Source organism: Scleropages formosus, chromosome 2, assembly GCF_900964775.1.
Source record: "Scleropages formosus chromosome 2, fSclFor1.1, whole genome shotgun sequence".
Taxonomy (NCBI): domain Eukaryota; kingdom Metazoa; phylum Chordata; class Actinopteri; order Osteoglossiformes; family Osteoglossidae; genus Scleropages; species Scleropages formosus.
Window position 1 is genome coordinate 41,057,187 of NC_041807.1, and position 16,431 is coordinate 41,073,617.

Sequence of the window (16,431 nt, forward strand, 5' to 3'; positions counted from 1 at the left end):
CCGGCAACTCAGGGCGTAAGGCCGGAGGGGGAGGGGACACACCCAGGACGGGATGCCAGTCCGTCGCAAGGCACCCCAAGCGGGACTCGAACCCCAGACCCACCGGAGAGCAGGACCGTGGTCCAACCCACTGCGCCACCGCGCCACCGCGCCCCCCGTGTCAGTAAACAGTAGAAGTAAACGGAGGCCAATAAAGTGACCCATTCGAACTGCTGGATGCTTTTACTGGAGCAACTCGAACCGAATTTGAACCCGAGTTATTCTGAGTGCCTGCTGTCTCTCACGTGCAAGTTCCTCAGATTTTCGGGAATACCACCCAACCACAGGGTTGTGGCAAGGCTGTGAAATTACCACGCTCTGCCATATTCGCACAGTAGAATGAGAGTAAAAGTCCCAGGGACACGATATGAGGCCCACCTGCATCGCCACAAGCTGTGGATAAAAAGTGCGAGAAGCTGGCAGTTCATCAGTGTCGGTGTGGTAATCAGTCATCGGTTCATCAATCTCAGCTGGTGGACAAGTTGCACTCGGTTTGTGTCCTGCTGCACTGCAGTGCCGGCTCTTCATACACTCTCTAACCGCTATTGTAACTCAGTAGATGTTTTTGTAAGAGCCTCCAAGTTGACGGCTCCATCTGGAGGAACGGGAAGAGGGGTCCAAGGAGGGGTTTGGTACCTGGTTTGAGGGCCCTGGTTATATAAAGTGCCCAGCAAAGTAAGAATGAACAGAACCAGAGAGTCAGACCGTTCTCCTCCATTCATTCGTCTCCGTCTCCTTAACCTTAAACATCCAACCCAACAAACACACTAACGGAATGGATGTAAACATGACACGTCCATGGACGCATAAGAATCAGTCCGGCAAAAGCCAACAGCAGCAATGACAACTGCTGAGATGCCATTTCTGGTGGTGGGATCTGACCACAGACCTCCAACCTTGCAGGACGCAGGAGCGGGAGCACGGAAGAACTGTTCCACAGCGCCAGCGGACCAGCAGCTCCTTCTCTCTCGCTCTCGGCAGCAGCAGCACGTGCCACCGTGTCCGTGCCATGCTGAGGACGTGTGCCTGCTAAAGCTCTTAGAGGTACAAGAGAGTGAAGCAGGAGCAGGAGTCACACGTTTGTGCCGCTAAAGGCCCTGTTCAAGAGAAAAATGTGCGCTAAGACACACTGACAGAGCGCGGCAGCGGCAGTGCCCCCAATAAAAGGGAGCGTTTCTAAAGAGGTAATAGAGTGCTCTCCCCGCGGGCAAAGCACTTCCTTCTAAACCAACTATTAGATATGGAACATGACTGAAGCAGACAGTGAGGGACAGAGTGGATTAGCGTCAGGGCTGCGGGTCGGCGGGGTGGGGCGGGGTGGGTTGGGGGGTGCTTTGCTGAGAGGGCTGCTGGGAGCCGGAGGGCCCGCCGCTCCAGCGCTGCACACCCATCCTCAGCCGCCTTTCCCTTTGCTCCGTGTTGCGGAAAGGGGAAAGGCCCTGCGCCGCCAGGCCTGCGCCTCAGTTCGAACCGTAACCCGACCCCCGGGCAGCCATATCCATGGCAACACCTGTACGCATCACCTGTACTCAAGCACGAGCAGACGACCAAAATTCCCACTCACAACCGTTTGTCTGAGCTGAAGAAGCAGGGTACACTGCCCCAGGCGTAACCAGGAAATAATAATAATAGTTATTACAACAATAGCAAAGTCTAGCAATGCTTATCCTTTAATTAGACACTTCTATTTATAGCGATAACACCTTTACATGCTCATACACTGCTTACATGTGGCTTAGCACAAATCAGATGAAGCTCAGCTTCCTCTCCTACAACATCTCCTGCAACATTATTGCCATCTATTCATTATCAGTCAGTCATTCATTCGTTCATTCATTTATTTATTTATGTGAGACTTGTCTCCAAAGTGACTTAGTGTGAGGTTTGTACTTTGAGCTACTTGCATAGATTAACCCACTGAAACAGCTGGGTCATTTTTACCGTATCAATTCAGGGTTAAGTACCTTAATGAAGGGCACTGCAGCAGGAGGTGGTTACTGAGACCCTGGTATTTCAGGGTGCAGCTCTAACCACTGTTCCACCTGCTGAACCCATATATACGACGTACAGCATATAACAGCAGGCTGTACATGACGCTTGTGCCATATATTGTGCAATTTATTCCGCAGTTCGCACAGCAGCACATATCCGACAACATATTTCATCCACGTACTACAGTTGTATGCAAAAGTTTGGGCACCCCTGGCTAAATTACCTATTTAGTTAATTTTGTAAGTGAAAAGCGGTAAACAACTGCTGCGGGAAACAGTGTGTTAAAAACATCATCTGCAGCTGTTAATGCACAGTTATTATTTCATTAACTTTAAAACACAGGAAGAAAGACAGTAGTAATTGTGGCACGAGCAACAAATTTTGGACACCGTAGTAAGTGAGTATTTAGCGACACCCCTTTTGCACATATCCCGGCTTATGGACACCTTCTGTATCCAGCTGAGTCTTTCGATTCTAGTTGTAGGGATTTTTGCCCACCCTTCCTCGCACATCACTTCAAATTGCGAGATGTTCTTGGGCCGTCCAGCACGTGCGGCATGTTTCAGATCTAAAGTGGGGACTGCGAGGGCCATTCCAAAACCTTCGGCATGGTTTTCTCCAAGTGGCTCGTGGTGGTTTTTCAGGAATGTTTGGGATCATTGTCTTGCTGAAGCTGAAAAAGGGGATGGTGGCTTCTACAACTTCTTGGCTGACTGTTGAACACTGGCATCCAGAATTTCCTGATATTTAGTGGAATCCATTCCTCCCTCCACCCATACAATGTTTTCTGTGCCAATGGCTGCCACACTGCCCTGAAGCACAATGGATCCACCCCCATGTTTAGCAGCTGCCAAGGTGTTTTTTTTTTTTTCTTCAAATGCTGCTCCTTCTCTTCTCCAAACAAACCTTTGTTGATTCTGGCCAAATAGTTCCATTTTTACTTCATCAGTCCACAGCACTTGTTGTCAAAAGCCCTCTGGCTTGTCTACATGCTGTTATACCTCAGACGCTGACTTTTGCAATGAGGTCGCAGGTAAGGCTTCCACCTGATGACTCTTCCATGCAGATCATGTTTGCACAAGCAACGCTGCACGGGACGGTGCACCACCACTCCTGTGTGAGCCAGACCTTCCTGCAGGTCCTTTGCACTCATATGAGGGTTTGCCTTTGCCTTTCTGGCCAGTATACAAGCAGTCCTCTCAGAAGGTTTTCTTGGTCTCCCACATCTTGCCTTCACTTCCACAGTTCCTCTTAACTGCCGTTTCTTGGTGACATTACAGACAGTGGGAATTCTGAGCTGGAAGCATTTTGCAAACTTTTTATAGCTTTCCCTGCTTTGTAGGCATCACATCCTCCACAGTTGCTTAGGAGAGCCCATGGTTGTTGCGTGACAGCCCAAAGTTTGGAGTGTCAGGGAATTTATTGAGCTCTGCAGTTGTCAACAGGTAACAACTGCTAATGGCTCCTAAGGCCTAATGAGGGTATTAGGGTTAGGGATCTTGCAGAAAAAATCCTTGCCGTTGGACAAGTGGAAGGGTGTCCAAACTTTTGCACGTGCAATAATTACTATTGTCTTTGTTCCTGTGTCTCAAAGTTAATGAAATAATAATGACTGTGCATTAACAACTGCAGATATGTTGTTTTTAACACACAGTTTCCTGCAGCAGTTGTTTACTACTTTTCACTTACAAAATTAACTAAATATGTAACTTGACCAGGGGTGCCCAAACTTTTGCATAAAACTGTATATGTGGAACAGAAAACCTTGAGTGTGTACACTAGCATGCAAAAGTCGAAAATCAACCTGAAATCTTCAGTTTGTTGACAGTGTGGCGCATGGAGTAACTTTCATTTCATAAAACAACAACAGACTGGTGTGTTTCTTCAGCTCTTTCGTTTTGGCCATTTTTGAACCCAGAAATGAACTTTAGGACTCGCAACCCAACGAATGACAATTTAATTGCTTTCTTGAACAGAATTGCAGGTTTTAACTGTGCGCACACAATTACAAAGGTTTCTATACCGTTAGGACCATCGCTAGTGGAGTTCGCCGTTAGCACACTGGAGTAACACCTCCTGAAAATGAGGCTTTGCAGTCATATGTGAATAATAAATTATAAATCAGTGATGGCAATTTTCAGCATTAGTAATGACATCTTGGCTATATTTTAAAATCAATTTAATGGTACCTTGATTAAAAAAGTATCAATTCTTTCAGAAACATAAAAATTTCTGGGTGATTCCAGCTAGTGTACAATATACTGTTTATTTATTATTGCACTATGATATATCCTGCATAGTGTGTAAAAATCCAGTTCTGTGTCCATCTAAAGCTCTTCATCGGTTGTTGATGCACTTTCCTGTATTCCTGAGTTATACGTCATTTTGGAGGGAAGCTAAATGCCAAGTGCATAAACATAAATGTACAACCTACCCTTTCATGGCAATAAAATAACGTATTATTTCTTTTCTGTTAAATATCAAGGATTGTATATTTTGCTCATACCGCTGAGGGCAAAGGTGAGAGCTACTGCATTGATCTGAGTTCCAGTCGTCCGCAGTGAGGCTCTTCGTTCTGCGAAAGGGTCAGAGACGCCACGTATTGTTCTGTGAAGCAAATAAATATATAAATATAACTCTGGTGTTGGGGGAGGGGGATCACTAAGGCTCTTTGGGTGTAATTGGCTGAATAGCAAGGACAGCAGAAAATGTGCAGGCAGGCGATGGTGTGAAGGGGACTCGGTCACTGCGCCAAACGGAGCGCGGCCCACCGCAACCACGGTAAGCACCGAACGCAGGAGACCCCCCCCCCCCGCCGTAGCACCCCCCCGAGGGTCAGGCTGGCCAATCAGGAGACACCTCTGAGGCAGTTGAGTAAAGGAGCAGCATACGGAGAAGACAGCGGCTATGCGGTAGGGGACAGGGCCGTGGGGAGAGATCCCTGGACCCCGCAGCGGTGGCACATGCTAAATGGGCGCAGCCGGGACCCGCGCGGCACTCGCTGTGTCGGGACAATAACACCTGGCGGAGAGCGAGCCCTCCTCGAAGGACAGGCAGGGATAACTCTTAAAACCCGGCGGATTTATCTCCCTCTCAGATTTTCCATAAAATGCCGAGCCAGGGTGGCGCGCCATGTGACCGCCATGTAGGTCAGCCTCCCGGGGGCAGGAGGGGGGAAGGGAGGAGGACTTTTCGATGGAACCGTTGAAAATAGCAAGCAGTAACCAGATTAGATCAATAAGGATTGTTTCTATATCTGCGTTGGGCAGGACGTGGGGAAGAGCTTGGGACGCACACTGCCCACAAAGGCACGTTCAGCCTCAGACGCAGAAGCCTGGTGAGGAACCCCCCTCCCGGCCCGTTTTACTTTATTTCTCAGGGGTTTAATAGATATCAGTATGGAAAGTGGCTGTCAACCTTCTGTAATCCACTCGCTCTCCAGCTTCGGGAAGAGCCCCAACTTTGCGCGTTTTTGCCATAGCAGGGACACGGTGTCCTGGCGGCTCGGCTCAGGTGTGACCGGCGACACGCCAGCGGCTTCATGGTCCCGGTCCCAGCCTGCGGCACACGTACAAGTCGCCTTGGTTCCAGCATGGACTGTGCAGACCCAAATCACAATAACACACCCAGGGCGTTGGAGCGGAGAGGTCGCGTGGGGTGGCGACTCATTTGACCCTGTTGACCTTGACCTGTCCGCCGACCGGCACCTCGCTCTCATCATACGGTTGCGCCCAGCAAAAGTCAATAAAAAAAAAGGGCATAAAAGTTGGAGATACTAATGACACGGCGTCGTTCCAGCCTTTGTGTTACACAGAAACGTTGAAAAGACGAAACAGATGTTTTTTTTTTTACCGTGTAAAATCCCCTGTGCTTCTCTGCTTAAAACAATTATTGATGACACTTTGTGTCTGCATACACGGAAGGGCCCGTTTTGATTGATTTTTCTTCTCTCCCCTCTAAAAAAATATAATAGAGCAGATATGAATTAAAGGGGGTTTTGCTTCAATTCATCTAAACAAGCAGACAATACATTTTTGTTACCACGGAAACACGATAACGCCATTCCCTGTCTGTTGCTCAACAATCAATTAATTTAGCGCCTTTGTGCTGATGTTTACAGTTCTATTTAGAGTTGAAAAGTCGGTTTGGCTGTATCGTCCCTCTCGCTCGGGGGGCTGATAAATAAACCCCCCGGAGCACAAAAGGGTCCGACAAAAAAAGTCAGGTGCCTGGATCCGGGGCGGCACCATATAAGGCCTGTGGCCTTTTGTTAAAGTCAGAAATTCAGCTAAAAGTGTGTCAACAAGCGGGTTCGCCGCGCCGGTGCCGCCGGCGTTTTTCTCTTCAAAGCACAATTGCTTTTGATGACCAATAAAGGCACAAATGGAGCCGGTACATTTATCCCAAATAATCCGAAGCTGCGCTGCCTGTTGTCCCTCAAACGGACGCGCTATTTTTAGTCGGCACACATGCCGCCGCAGCGTCACGCTCACACACACACACACACACACACACACCGAGGCACACAAGCGTCGCGCTGTTTTGGGTCAATATTTCTCCTCATCAACAGCAGTTTTACAGTAATTATTATTTTCATAGCCTGCTCGTTGTCACTGCGCGCGCACGCGTGTGTGTGAGCGTGTGTTTGAAATAACCCCCCAGCTGAGTGTTTTTCTACCCTCAGCGCCACTCGTGCCTCTCGGTGAAGCAGCACTTTCGTCGCCTGGCGAGGCTCCAGCTACAAGCGCCCAGAGGCCCCGATCAGCCGGCTGTACTTGTTAGAAGTGAGAACGGAATGAAGTTAAAGAAAAAATAAAAACGTACAGTATACAGTGTACATATATATATGTGTATATACATATAGAGATATGCATGTATGTACTGTGTGTAGATGAATAAGATCAATAAGAGTGAAAAGAAAGGCAGACAAGAGGTACGTGGGGAGGCCTCGCTCTGGTAAACACGGTGGACGGTCTGCGTTCGCACTGTTACCTGCACTTAATTCCCAGCGGCATGTTTACCGGAGGCCTGTCATCTCAGCAGAAACAAAGCTGCCGGGCTGAACGCGCTGAACGGGCCGAACGCGGCGCCGCGGCCCTCGCGCCCAATCGTGCTCACAGGCGACCAGAGACTCTTTCGTACCGCGGTAAACGAGCGCGATGTTTGAGGAGCGCCGGCGAAGAGCGTCCTTATGGACGCACAAATCAACTTACACCTTCCTGCAGCCCAAAAGAGGCAAATGTAAAGCGGGTAAAAGGATTAAATTACGTGCCCCAGTGATTGCAAAGTAAATCGAGGGCTAATCTTGCCTCTAAAGCCCGTTTCTCCTGACCCTTGGTGCTTAAAAGCAGCGGTAAGAGAAAAACTCACCATGGGTGAGCCTAGGTGAGCGAGCAGAATGCGTGACGCCAACCGCAGTGTTCTTACATAACCCTCGTTGCAACTTTATTTATTCTCACATAAATTTATATATACATACACACACACACACACACACTTGTTTAGGTGACACTTTTTGCCAAAGTGATTTACACTTATTTACCTCTTAATACAGCTGGGTTATTCTACTGGACCAATTTAAGGTAAGCACTTTGCTCAAGGGTACTACAACTGGGGATCAAACCTGCAACCTTTGGCTTTAAAGGCAGCAGCTTTAACCACTACACTACCACCTGTCCCTGCAAGCAGCAATATGATGCTCTTCTGCCTTTCTCCTGCTCCTTCTGCTGCTGTTTCCGTGGCCCCTGTTCCTCAGACTCGGGAGAATCATGCCTCCACACACACACACACACACACACACACACACACGGAGCAGACAATATATCGTCTTTTTTAGATCGCGTTCAGCTCAAGTGTGCTTCCATTTTTGTGTGCGAGTGGGACTTACGGTTCCTGATTCACGTGGAGTTGTGTGGAAAGACAGCGGGCAGCAATGTGCTTCACGCTGATCTACACTTAACTGCCGCTGGATGTAGATGCTGCGTGTTAAATCTATCTTGTGGACATGTATCGTGAGTGTATGTGCATGAAACGGAGGTTACGAGACCGTTGATGAACTGCGATGAAACATAAAGCGAGTTCTTTCACCTCCTGTGAAGGGCCTGGAAACGAACAATACAGCGAGGAGAAAAAGTGTTGCAATAAGGTCATTTTCTTGTGACGCAGCAAGTAAGCGACAATAATGATAAATGCTTCTTGAACTCTGAGTTTTGATTAAATTTAATTTAATTTTTAGAATGGCCGTGTATGTTTGCAGTGAGTGTGAACACGCACTAAATTAAAGTATATTTTTTTAAATATATGAAATCATGTAGATACTGTATAACATAGAAATATAAAACAATTAAGTATATTGTAAAACACATTTTTGCTGCAGTTCATTTGACACATAACCACATTATTATAATATAATCATATAATGAGTGCGACTGTGTTTGGCACTATGTACCTCAGGGTTCTGTCTTGGGACCATTATCTATGTGTTTCCTAAAGCAGTCCAGCTCATGTGACTCAAGTATTTTTTGTATTGTCAAGTTCAAAAAGGTACTTTTGTCACGTGTGGATTTATTTACTTTCAAAACGGTAAAAACAGCAATATTTACATTGACACGTATTCATTTAGCAGACACTTTTCTCCAAAGCAACGAACATCTCATACAAGATACAATGTGTTCATTACATTAGCAGGAAGAGACACTTAGATGCAGATGTGTGATCCTTAAGTGCAGTTAGTTTGTTTCTTTCCACCATATGAACCAGTGTTCATCACACAAGTAGCTGCATAAAACTTGATCTGAATATCGATGATTCCTAATCACCTTCCAGGTAATGATTTTTTTTTGAGATACATATAAATATTTATGTTACATTACAGGAGTAGCTGCGTCAAGGTTTATCCGTGCATCATCTTAAAGTTATGGCGCATGAACATTTACACCTTAGCGAAGTGAGCCTGGAAGAGATGAGGTTTTGAGACCCTTTTCAAATGCAGACAGGGATTCAGCAGTTCTGAGTGAGACGGGGAGGTCGTTCCAGCACAACGGAGCCAGAACCGAGAACCTTTGTGCTTTAATTTTTAATGTGAATTTGAATTTTGAACGTATTTAATGAAAATTGCATAGCCGTTCCATGATTGCCATAAAGACTGCAGTTCAAACCACACTTGGTCCAGCGTAACACTGAGCTCAGAGCGTTACCGAATCCGTCCACAGGTACGCGACACTCACAAGCAGCATCAGCGATCGAAACATTACACATTCAGAGAAAAGGTGCAGCACAGTAAACAAAGTGCAGCAAAAAGCTGCTCTGAACACAGTGGAAGTTTCTGGAAGAGTCGAGGCGACCCTTGCAGCCTTCTGACTGGAAATAATAAGATGCTCCATCTTTCAGAGATGTACTTTTCCTAAAGCATTGTTGATTGCTGTGTGTCCATTACTTGGAGGGATTATGATAATATTCCACATTGTGCTCGGCGTGATGCTTGGGAAATTCAATACTCAAAAGGTTAATGCAATCAATTAGGATGACAAAAGAGTAAAGTAAAACCCTCCTGCTTGCTGAAAAAGAAGCAGGAGAGGAAAAGGAGGTATTGAAAGCTTCAATGGATCCGGCAGGGGAAAAAAAAGTGTCTCGAATAAAAAAGAAAGAAGAAATGTCATCCGCTCTATATGTACAGTTCAAAGGCAGCACAAGACAACACAAAATGCTCAACGGGCCTTTAATGGTAAATTGCGACGTTTATCAGGTAACAGCTGCGGAAATAACGTATCGACTATTAACGGCGAGGGGCTCTGCTCCTCGGGGGGGTCAACTAATGCACGTTGCGGCGGCCGCGGCGCGAGGAACCTGGGGTCACGGGTCTCGGCTCGGAGGAGGAGGGACGCGTCCCAAGGACCGGACTCGTGTCCGGTCGCGGAAAACAGCGGGAATAGCGGGCTCCGCGGAAGCGCGGCGGAACCGCGCGGGCGAGACGATGGCATTTATTATTTAGCGCGACACGACAATGCTACGCAACACAAAGAAGCCTCATCGCTGGAGATAAATGGATAAAGTTCAATGGCAGCACTGAGCTCTGGAACTATTGTGCTAATCCATATTAACTCTTGAAACTGCAGCTCGGTCCACGGCGGAGACAATGTCATAATTACGCTTCGGCGCGCCTCCGACATAATAAAATCACAAAGAGCCGCGGCGCTGCGAGAGCGCTCTGTCTCTCGGAAATTGAGTCATATTGGAAAACGTCTCTTTCTTTTTTTGGTTTCCCTCTATTATGCAAGCGAACGGCCCAAAAGCTGCTAATCCGGCGGCGGGGAGCGTCGGCCTCCTCCGGGGCGCGATCTCGCCGCCGGAAAACCTGCTCGGCTTTTTTTTCCTCGCTGTTGTCGCCGTTGCCTCAGAGACTCGGGGTGGAGGAACATCCCTCCTTTTCCACTCGAGGAAGCACACGGATCACGGATGCCTCCAAAAAAAAAAGGAAAAAGAAAAACCGCTGACAGCAGTTAGCGACAGTTAGCGACAGACAACAGATGTTTATGTGCCAGGACTTCATTTCACTTTTAACTAGTTGCTTAAGTTACTGAGGGGAAAAAAGACACAAGTCCCGCGTGTCATCATTACACAATTACGCGAAAAATCACGCAGGTCCGAACAGCACTTGTTGACGGTATCTAACTATTAAGTCTCATGCTAATTTACTAGCGCAGACGCCTTCCTGCCAAGAAGAGGCCTTTTACTAATTGTTTCCTCCCCCCCCCCCCCCCACTGATAATTGCTCTATTGCTACTCAATTTTTTAAACGCAGCCCAGTTTGTGCCAGACCACACCTCCTCACTTTAAATTGGAATATATCCACTTAGCCAGAGCCGCGCTTGAATTTGCTCGCTAATTCGAACGGAGCTCAGCGGTTCTTCGCGAGGCCCGCGACGAGTTCTCTGAAGGCGCCGCTTCGCCGGGGTCGCGTCACGATGGGTGACGAGGCGGCGGGTGCTCGTCACCGGGACTCTCGAGCATCGCGACAAGAATTTCGCTTTTCCCCGAGCGCGACTGCTATAATTTGACCTACATCGCATTTTTCTGTTTCTGCATTTTCGGGGCCAGCGGCCACGTCACGGACACAATGGCCCGAGGGCACTTTGAAGTTTCGGGGAAACAAAAGCCCCGGGGACGAGCGCAAGGAATGCCCTCCCGGCGGGACACCGAAGAGTCAAAGGAAAAACAAACACTCGGGGCGGTGGGGGGGGTGGGGGCATGCCGGACCTGCGCGAGCACCCCGCGGACCACGCCGCGGTGCGGGGGGGGCCTTTCAGCATTTGGCGGGAATGATGGATGGATTCGGGGGAAGGCCTATTCACATGGAGATGTTACATCATAAATATTTACACAGTGCTGCCGTTTCCATGTTTCCTCCGCTTGTTTGGACACACTGGGGGGAAAAAAAAAGAAAAAAGAAAAGACCAGTGGAAAAAAAAGAAGGCAGCGCGGCTTTTAACGTTGTTCCGATTTGTGGAGATAAATGCGCAGGGGGAAGAAGTGACGTGACGTGCAAACCGTCGACAGAAGGACGGGTTCCAGGACCGTTTGGGAAACCAGCAAAGTGTCACTGCAGCACTGAACTCTGCGTATTGCACGCACTTCTGTCTGAACACACTCAACGGGTAAATAATAACAATTATTATAATTATTATTATAAACCTCTGACATTCCACACGATGAAATTTCAGCAGAGCAGCTGCGACACAGAAAATCCTCAGAAAGGAACCTTGTCCAACAAGTCGAATTTATTGACATCCAAGGACACCCTGGAGCTGCCAAAACGGAGAATGTGTCCAACGGCACCAACTCGTCTAATTTAAGTCGTGGTCGACCACAGACGCACAACTTTTTCGACTCCCCCGGGACGCCCTCATCTCGCCACCGTTCGCCTGCCTTCCTTTCGTTCGCGTAAACACGCTTCCCCAAAGGCGGGCGAGACGCCTCGGAGCGCCAGCGCTCATGCGACGAGCAACGTGTCATCCCTCGAGTGAAAAGAAATGACCCAAAATATGGCAAAAAAATTGGGCGCCCAGGAAACCACGAGACTCGCAGCGATGACACGGATCGCCGGCAACTTCCCAAATGTGCCGTTACGTGGCAGGCGCCGAGGTCGGGCCCGATCGCTCACAAAACGGGTCGAAGAGGCGGAAATGAAAAACGGAGCTTCCCATGATGTTGTTTAAAAACAGCGGCACCAAATTCTTTGCGTCAAGCACAATTAGAAGCTGCTCGCTCCCTGAGGAAGACGGGAACCAAGGAAAACAAATTTGGCAGTTTAATTTTCTTCCCACTGTTTGAGAGGGAATCCATTGTGGGAGGCTCCTGGGCCCCACTCGGTCCCGGGGAGCGGTTGGCGGGGGGTGGCGGGGGAAGGCGGGGGGCACGGGCCCCTGTGCTGGAACCAGCCGGGCTCCCTGATTAGCCGAATTAAATACATCAAAACCCAATTAGGTTAACGACGCTGCCGCGCTCGGGGCTGGGTCGCCGTGCGGGGGGTTGGTGGGGGGGGGGGTCCCGGAGCACGCCGCTAGGCTCCCTTTGAAGGCGCCCCGGGACCCTGAGAACGTTCCGGGTTTGATTCGCAGAGACGCAAGGAAACCCCGTGCCGCACGTTCCAGGATGCGACGCTTCGGAGGAAAGAAAAAAAAATCCCTTTTCGCGACGCTCTCCGTCGGAACCACTTTCCTGAAGTTTTCGCTCAGTTTCATGACCGGGTTCTGCGCTCGGTCTGCGGGGAGGAGCTCCCCGACACACTCCGCAGTACGCTACATGTGTGTGAGCTGTGCATTGTCACGCTGGGAATGTTCCCGGAGCCCTAAGGCCTCAGACTCGTCGTCCCCGCAGCATCTCCGGTCCCCGGGCAGCTGCCGCTTCTCAAACCCCGCGGAGGGGAGATGCACAAGAGACTGAGCACATGCCACCCGCCTCCACTCCGGTCACTCCCGATTGGCTGCCCAGTAGGGGGGCGGAGCGAGGCCGTCACATGAGCAGACGCACATCGCCACGAGACCGGCCGCGGTCCAGTGGTGTTCCTCGGAACCGCGACCCGTTCTCTCAGTTCCTCAGGCATCGCGCCACCAAGAGGTCCGGCGCTGCTGAAGCGTACCGGCGCGCTCCAAGAGGTTAACGTCCGTTTAGCCCAGCGAGATGACAGCCGGAGCCACTTTCTCAGAGATCCGGAGACTCGCTGGAAATGTTGGCAACACAAATGTCTTTTGCGGAGAATATGGTACAAAATGCAAAATGACAAAAGGAAACAAATCGCCCCCTTTGAACTCTCTCTCAAAGTGTACGCTTTTCCAAATAAATAAATAAGCGACACAAATAAATAAATAAGGATCCTGCATCACAGGGAGTTAATCAGTTGGAAAATAAAACGGTGCGATTCTAATAAGTCATTTGTCAATTTTTACAACTCGGGACACATCGATCCACGGGGATTAATGAAGACGCTTGATTTTGTTATGGATATGAATGGTGAGGACGGTGAGGAATGCGATCAGTCATGCGATATATTTGTCCTACCTCGTTTTCTCTCTGTGGGAGCAGGTCACTCTTTATGGATGCTTACTTCATTCTGGGGGAGACAACGGGGAGAGAAGAGAAATTAGCGCAGCTGAGATGCGCGGTGCGGTGCTGAGAAGCGTGTGGAGATGACAAGGGGAGGCAGCGACAGGCCTCCGCTGCCGAGGAGAACCGGGCCACGCGCTTTGACGGCCGGAGGCGGAAGCGCGGCCAGTGAGCGTGTACGACCGGCCGCGGCTTTGCCGCTCAGCGTACGCGTCCGCGCAAAGCGACTCGAACGGAGCGACGCCACGGAGTCCACCCGGACGCTTGGCGGCGATCGTTTCCCGGGACTTGAGCTAGCTAGCTGTGCGTACGGCCTGAGCTCCTTAACCACTCGTCTACCTCTTGCCCGCTGGTCGCAGAGGGCTTCGGGACACAGGAGGCTGGGCGTGGCGTCGGGTTAACCACTTTTGCGAATATTTTAGCGCAGCCTGCCAATGATAATTTACTTAGAATCAGTAATCCTACAATCTGATTGAGGGGAAGGATGTTATTAGCCAATATGACCTTGGAGAAGGCTGCATCAGCGGCCTGCGGCACAAAGCTCATATTCGGGGAGGCGGCGGCGGCGGCGAAAAGAAGGCAGCCGCGACTCCTTCCTTCGTGTGCAGGAGCGACCGAGGCTCACCGATGAGACGGCGCCGCACGCTCTTCAAAGTGGCAGGACTGAGACGAAAGATGTAGGGAATTACTCGGGGGGGGCTGCTGAAGTGAGGAGCCCAGGCTCTGCACACACACACACACACACACACACACACACACACACACACACAACACTACATGCATCCATTCCCTGTCATTTCATACTCGTTGAAGTGTACATGTTAACGTAGAAATATGATCATGTATATAAAAATGAATAATAAGCCAAAAAAAGCATTAAACAAGCCTTAACATATTTGGGACAGAGATCCTGAACACGTTCTTGGCCGCAGAGCACTTGGAGAACTTGACGAGACCGAAGGACACCGTCCTGGAGAAGTGACCATAAATAAATTGGGAGTAAATATTTAAAAAACTGATAATTGATCACCTTCACATAGACGAATATCACGGACAGTAACAGCAGAGCAGCATTTTCGGTTTGAAATGTATTTAAATGATTTAGCTGAACCCCCTTTAGCCCATCCTCAGAACCCCGGCGTTCCCGGATAACGGCGATACAAAAGCATTGCACGTTTTCATTTTGCTTTTTTCTTAAGAAAACGAAAATACGATCGTATGCCCGACACTGTTTATCTTGCCAGCTGGTTCCAGCGCCGGGGAGTGGCTGCGAGGTAGACGGAGGTTGTAAGAAACGTTTGTTTTCTTGTATTTCAGAAAGCTTGCATTTTAGATTAAATTTTCATGGCTTAATAACGTACAGTGTTTACCGTCGATTAACAAGAAGCTTAGATGTCTACTGGCGAATGAGGAGCTTGTTTATTTTCCAGAAAACTGCCCCCCCCACCGCCACGCCGCCGCCGCCGCCGCCACCCAGCCTTGCGCCCGACTTGCGCGGCGGGGCCCTGGAAACGCACGCGCACCCATGCGCGACGGCGCGAGCCGCTAAAGAACGATCCGGAAAAGTCTCCTAACCTTGAGAGCGCGAGGAACCTAAAAAGTAATAATAATTCCAACCTGATCTTCCTACTTATTTTATATCTCCCCTCAGCAACCTAACTTCTACTCGGCAACAGTGCAGTTATTAATTCATGAGGCACTAATTAGTTCTTTGTTTAATTTTGTGTTAAACAGACTGACCGGAATGATAACGACTCGCGCTGCAGCGCCGCGGTCCCATGCCGCCCCTGTTTGCTACAACGAGGGAGCGTCGTGCGACTAGCATGATGAACCCAATTCCCTTCTAAGTTGCACTTCATTAAGTCAAAATGTGACAAGGAGCTTAGAGGAGGAACTGGCACATCTGATCGTACATAACAATGTGGGCCCGGCAACTTCGGACGGGGGAGCCGCACATTCCGGCATGCGTGTTGCTAATTTTCTATTTTTAACCCTTGGGGGCCGTCTTTCATTTTCCTTTAATTGTTTTTGTTCCGAGCCGCAGTGTCCTCTTTTTAAGCCGCGGCTCCCTCGAAGGCCCCCGACGGAGGCGCCGCCGTCCCGGCCGCCGGGTAAACGAGTAGCCCGGCCTTTGGCGCGGGGTCACGCGGGCGGCAAGGCGACGCCAAACGCGCCCTTGAGCTAAACACGCTCCAGAAGAGCGCGGGCGGCAGGAGGGCGCATGGAACGGAGGTGGAAAATTTGGTGAAGTTTTTTTTCCCCCTTTTCTTTCTGGCTTTTTGACCAGCGAAACCTGCTGGACCGGACAGAGGCCTGCCAACCGGCGCACGTCGAAAAGAGAGGAATGCGGAGAGGTGTTGCCACCGTTCATATCTAAAATACCTCACAATGCTGCAGGAATCTACAGAAAGGGTTTTGTGGAAACACCGCGAAACTCATCACTTTTTGTACTTCTGCCAACTTGCTGCCAGCGTGAGGAATGTGTTTTCCCTCCAAAAGCACGTTTCCCATCCCCCTCGTGTAAAAGGTTGCAGTGCGAACGCCACACGCATCCTGCGCCGCAGCGGAAACGTACCGCAAATTCCAGAAAGAATAACGCTGCTCACGTTGAAAATGTCGAAATGAGCCGAGAACCGTAGCCGATGCAACGCACCGTCGACGCTCTAGAATAAGGAACGCTCGCGCGCGCGTTCGACGGTGTTTCGCCCCTTCGGAACGGCTGCGCCCGCGGAACCGAGGCCGACTCGAGACGGTAGCGTTCAGCTAGCAGGCCTGGCATTTTCAAAATCATTTTCATAG

The 16,431-nt window shown here is 49.5% G+C and overlaps 1 protein-coding gene across 1 annotated transcript in view; it reads right to left on the reverse strand.

The window, feature by feature from the left end:
* Positions 1 to 16,431, reverse strand: part of casz1 (castor zinc finger 1) — a 203,137-nt gene that overhangs the window by 86,146 nt on the left and 100,560 nt on the right. Inside the window, exon 3 of the mRNA XM_029248911.1 lies at positions 13,588 to 13,639. The gene's annotated coding sequence lies outside the window, so the exon portion shown is untranslated. The remainder of the gene's footprint in view (positions 1 to 13,587; positions 13,640 to 16,431) is intronic.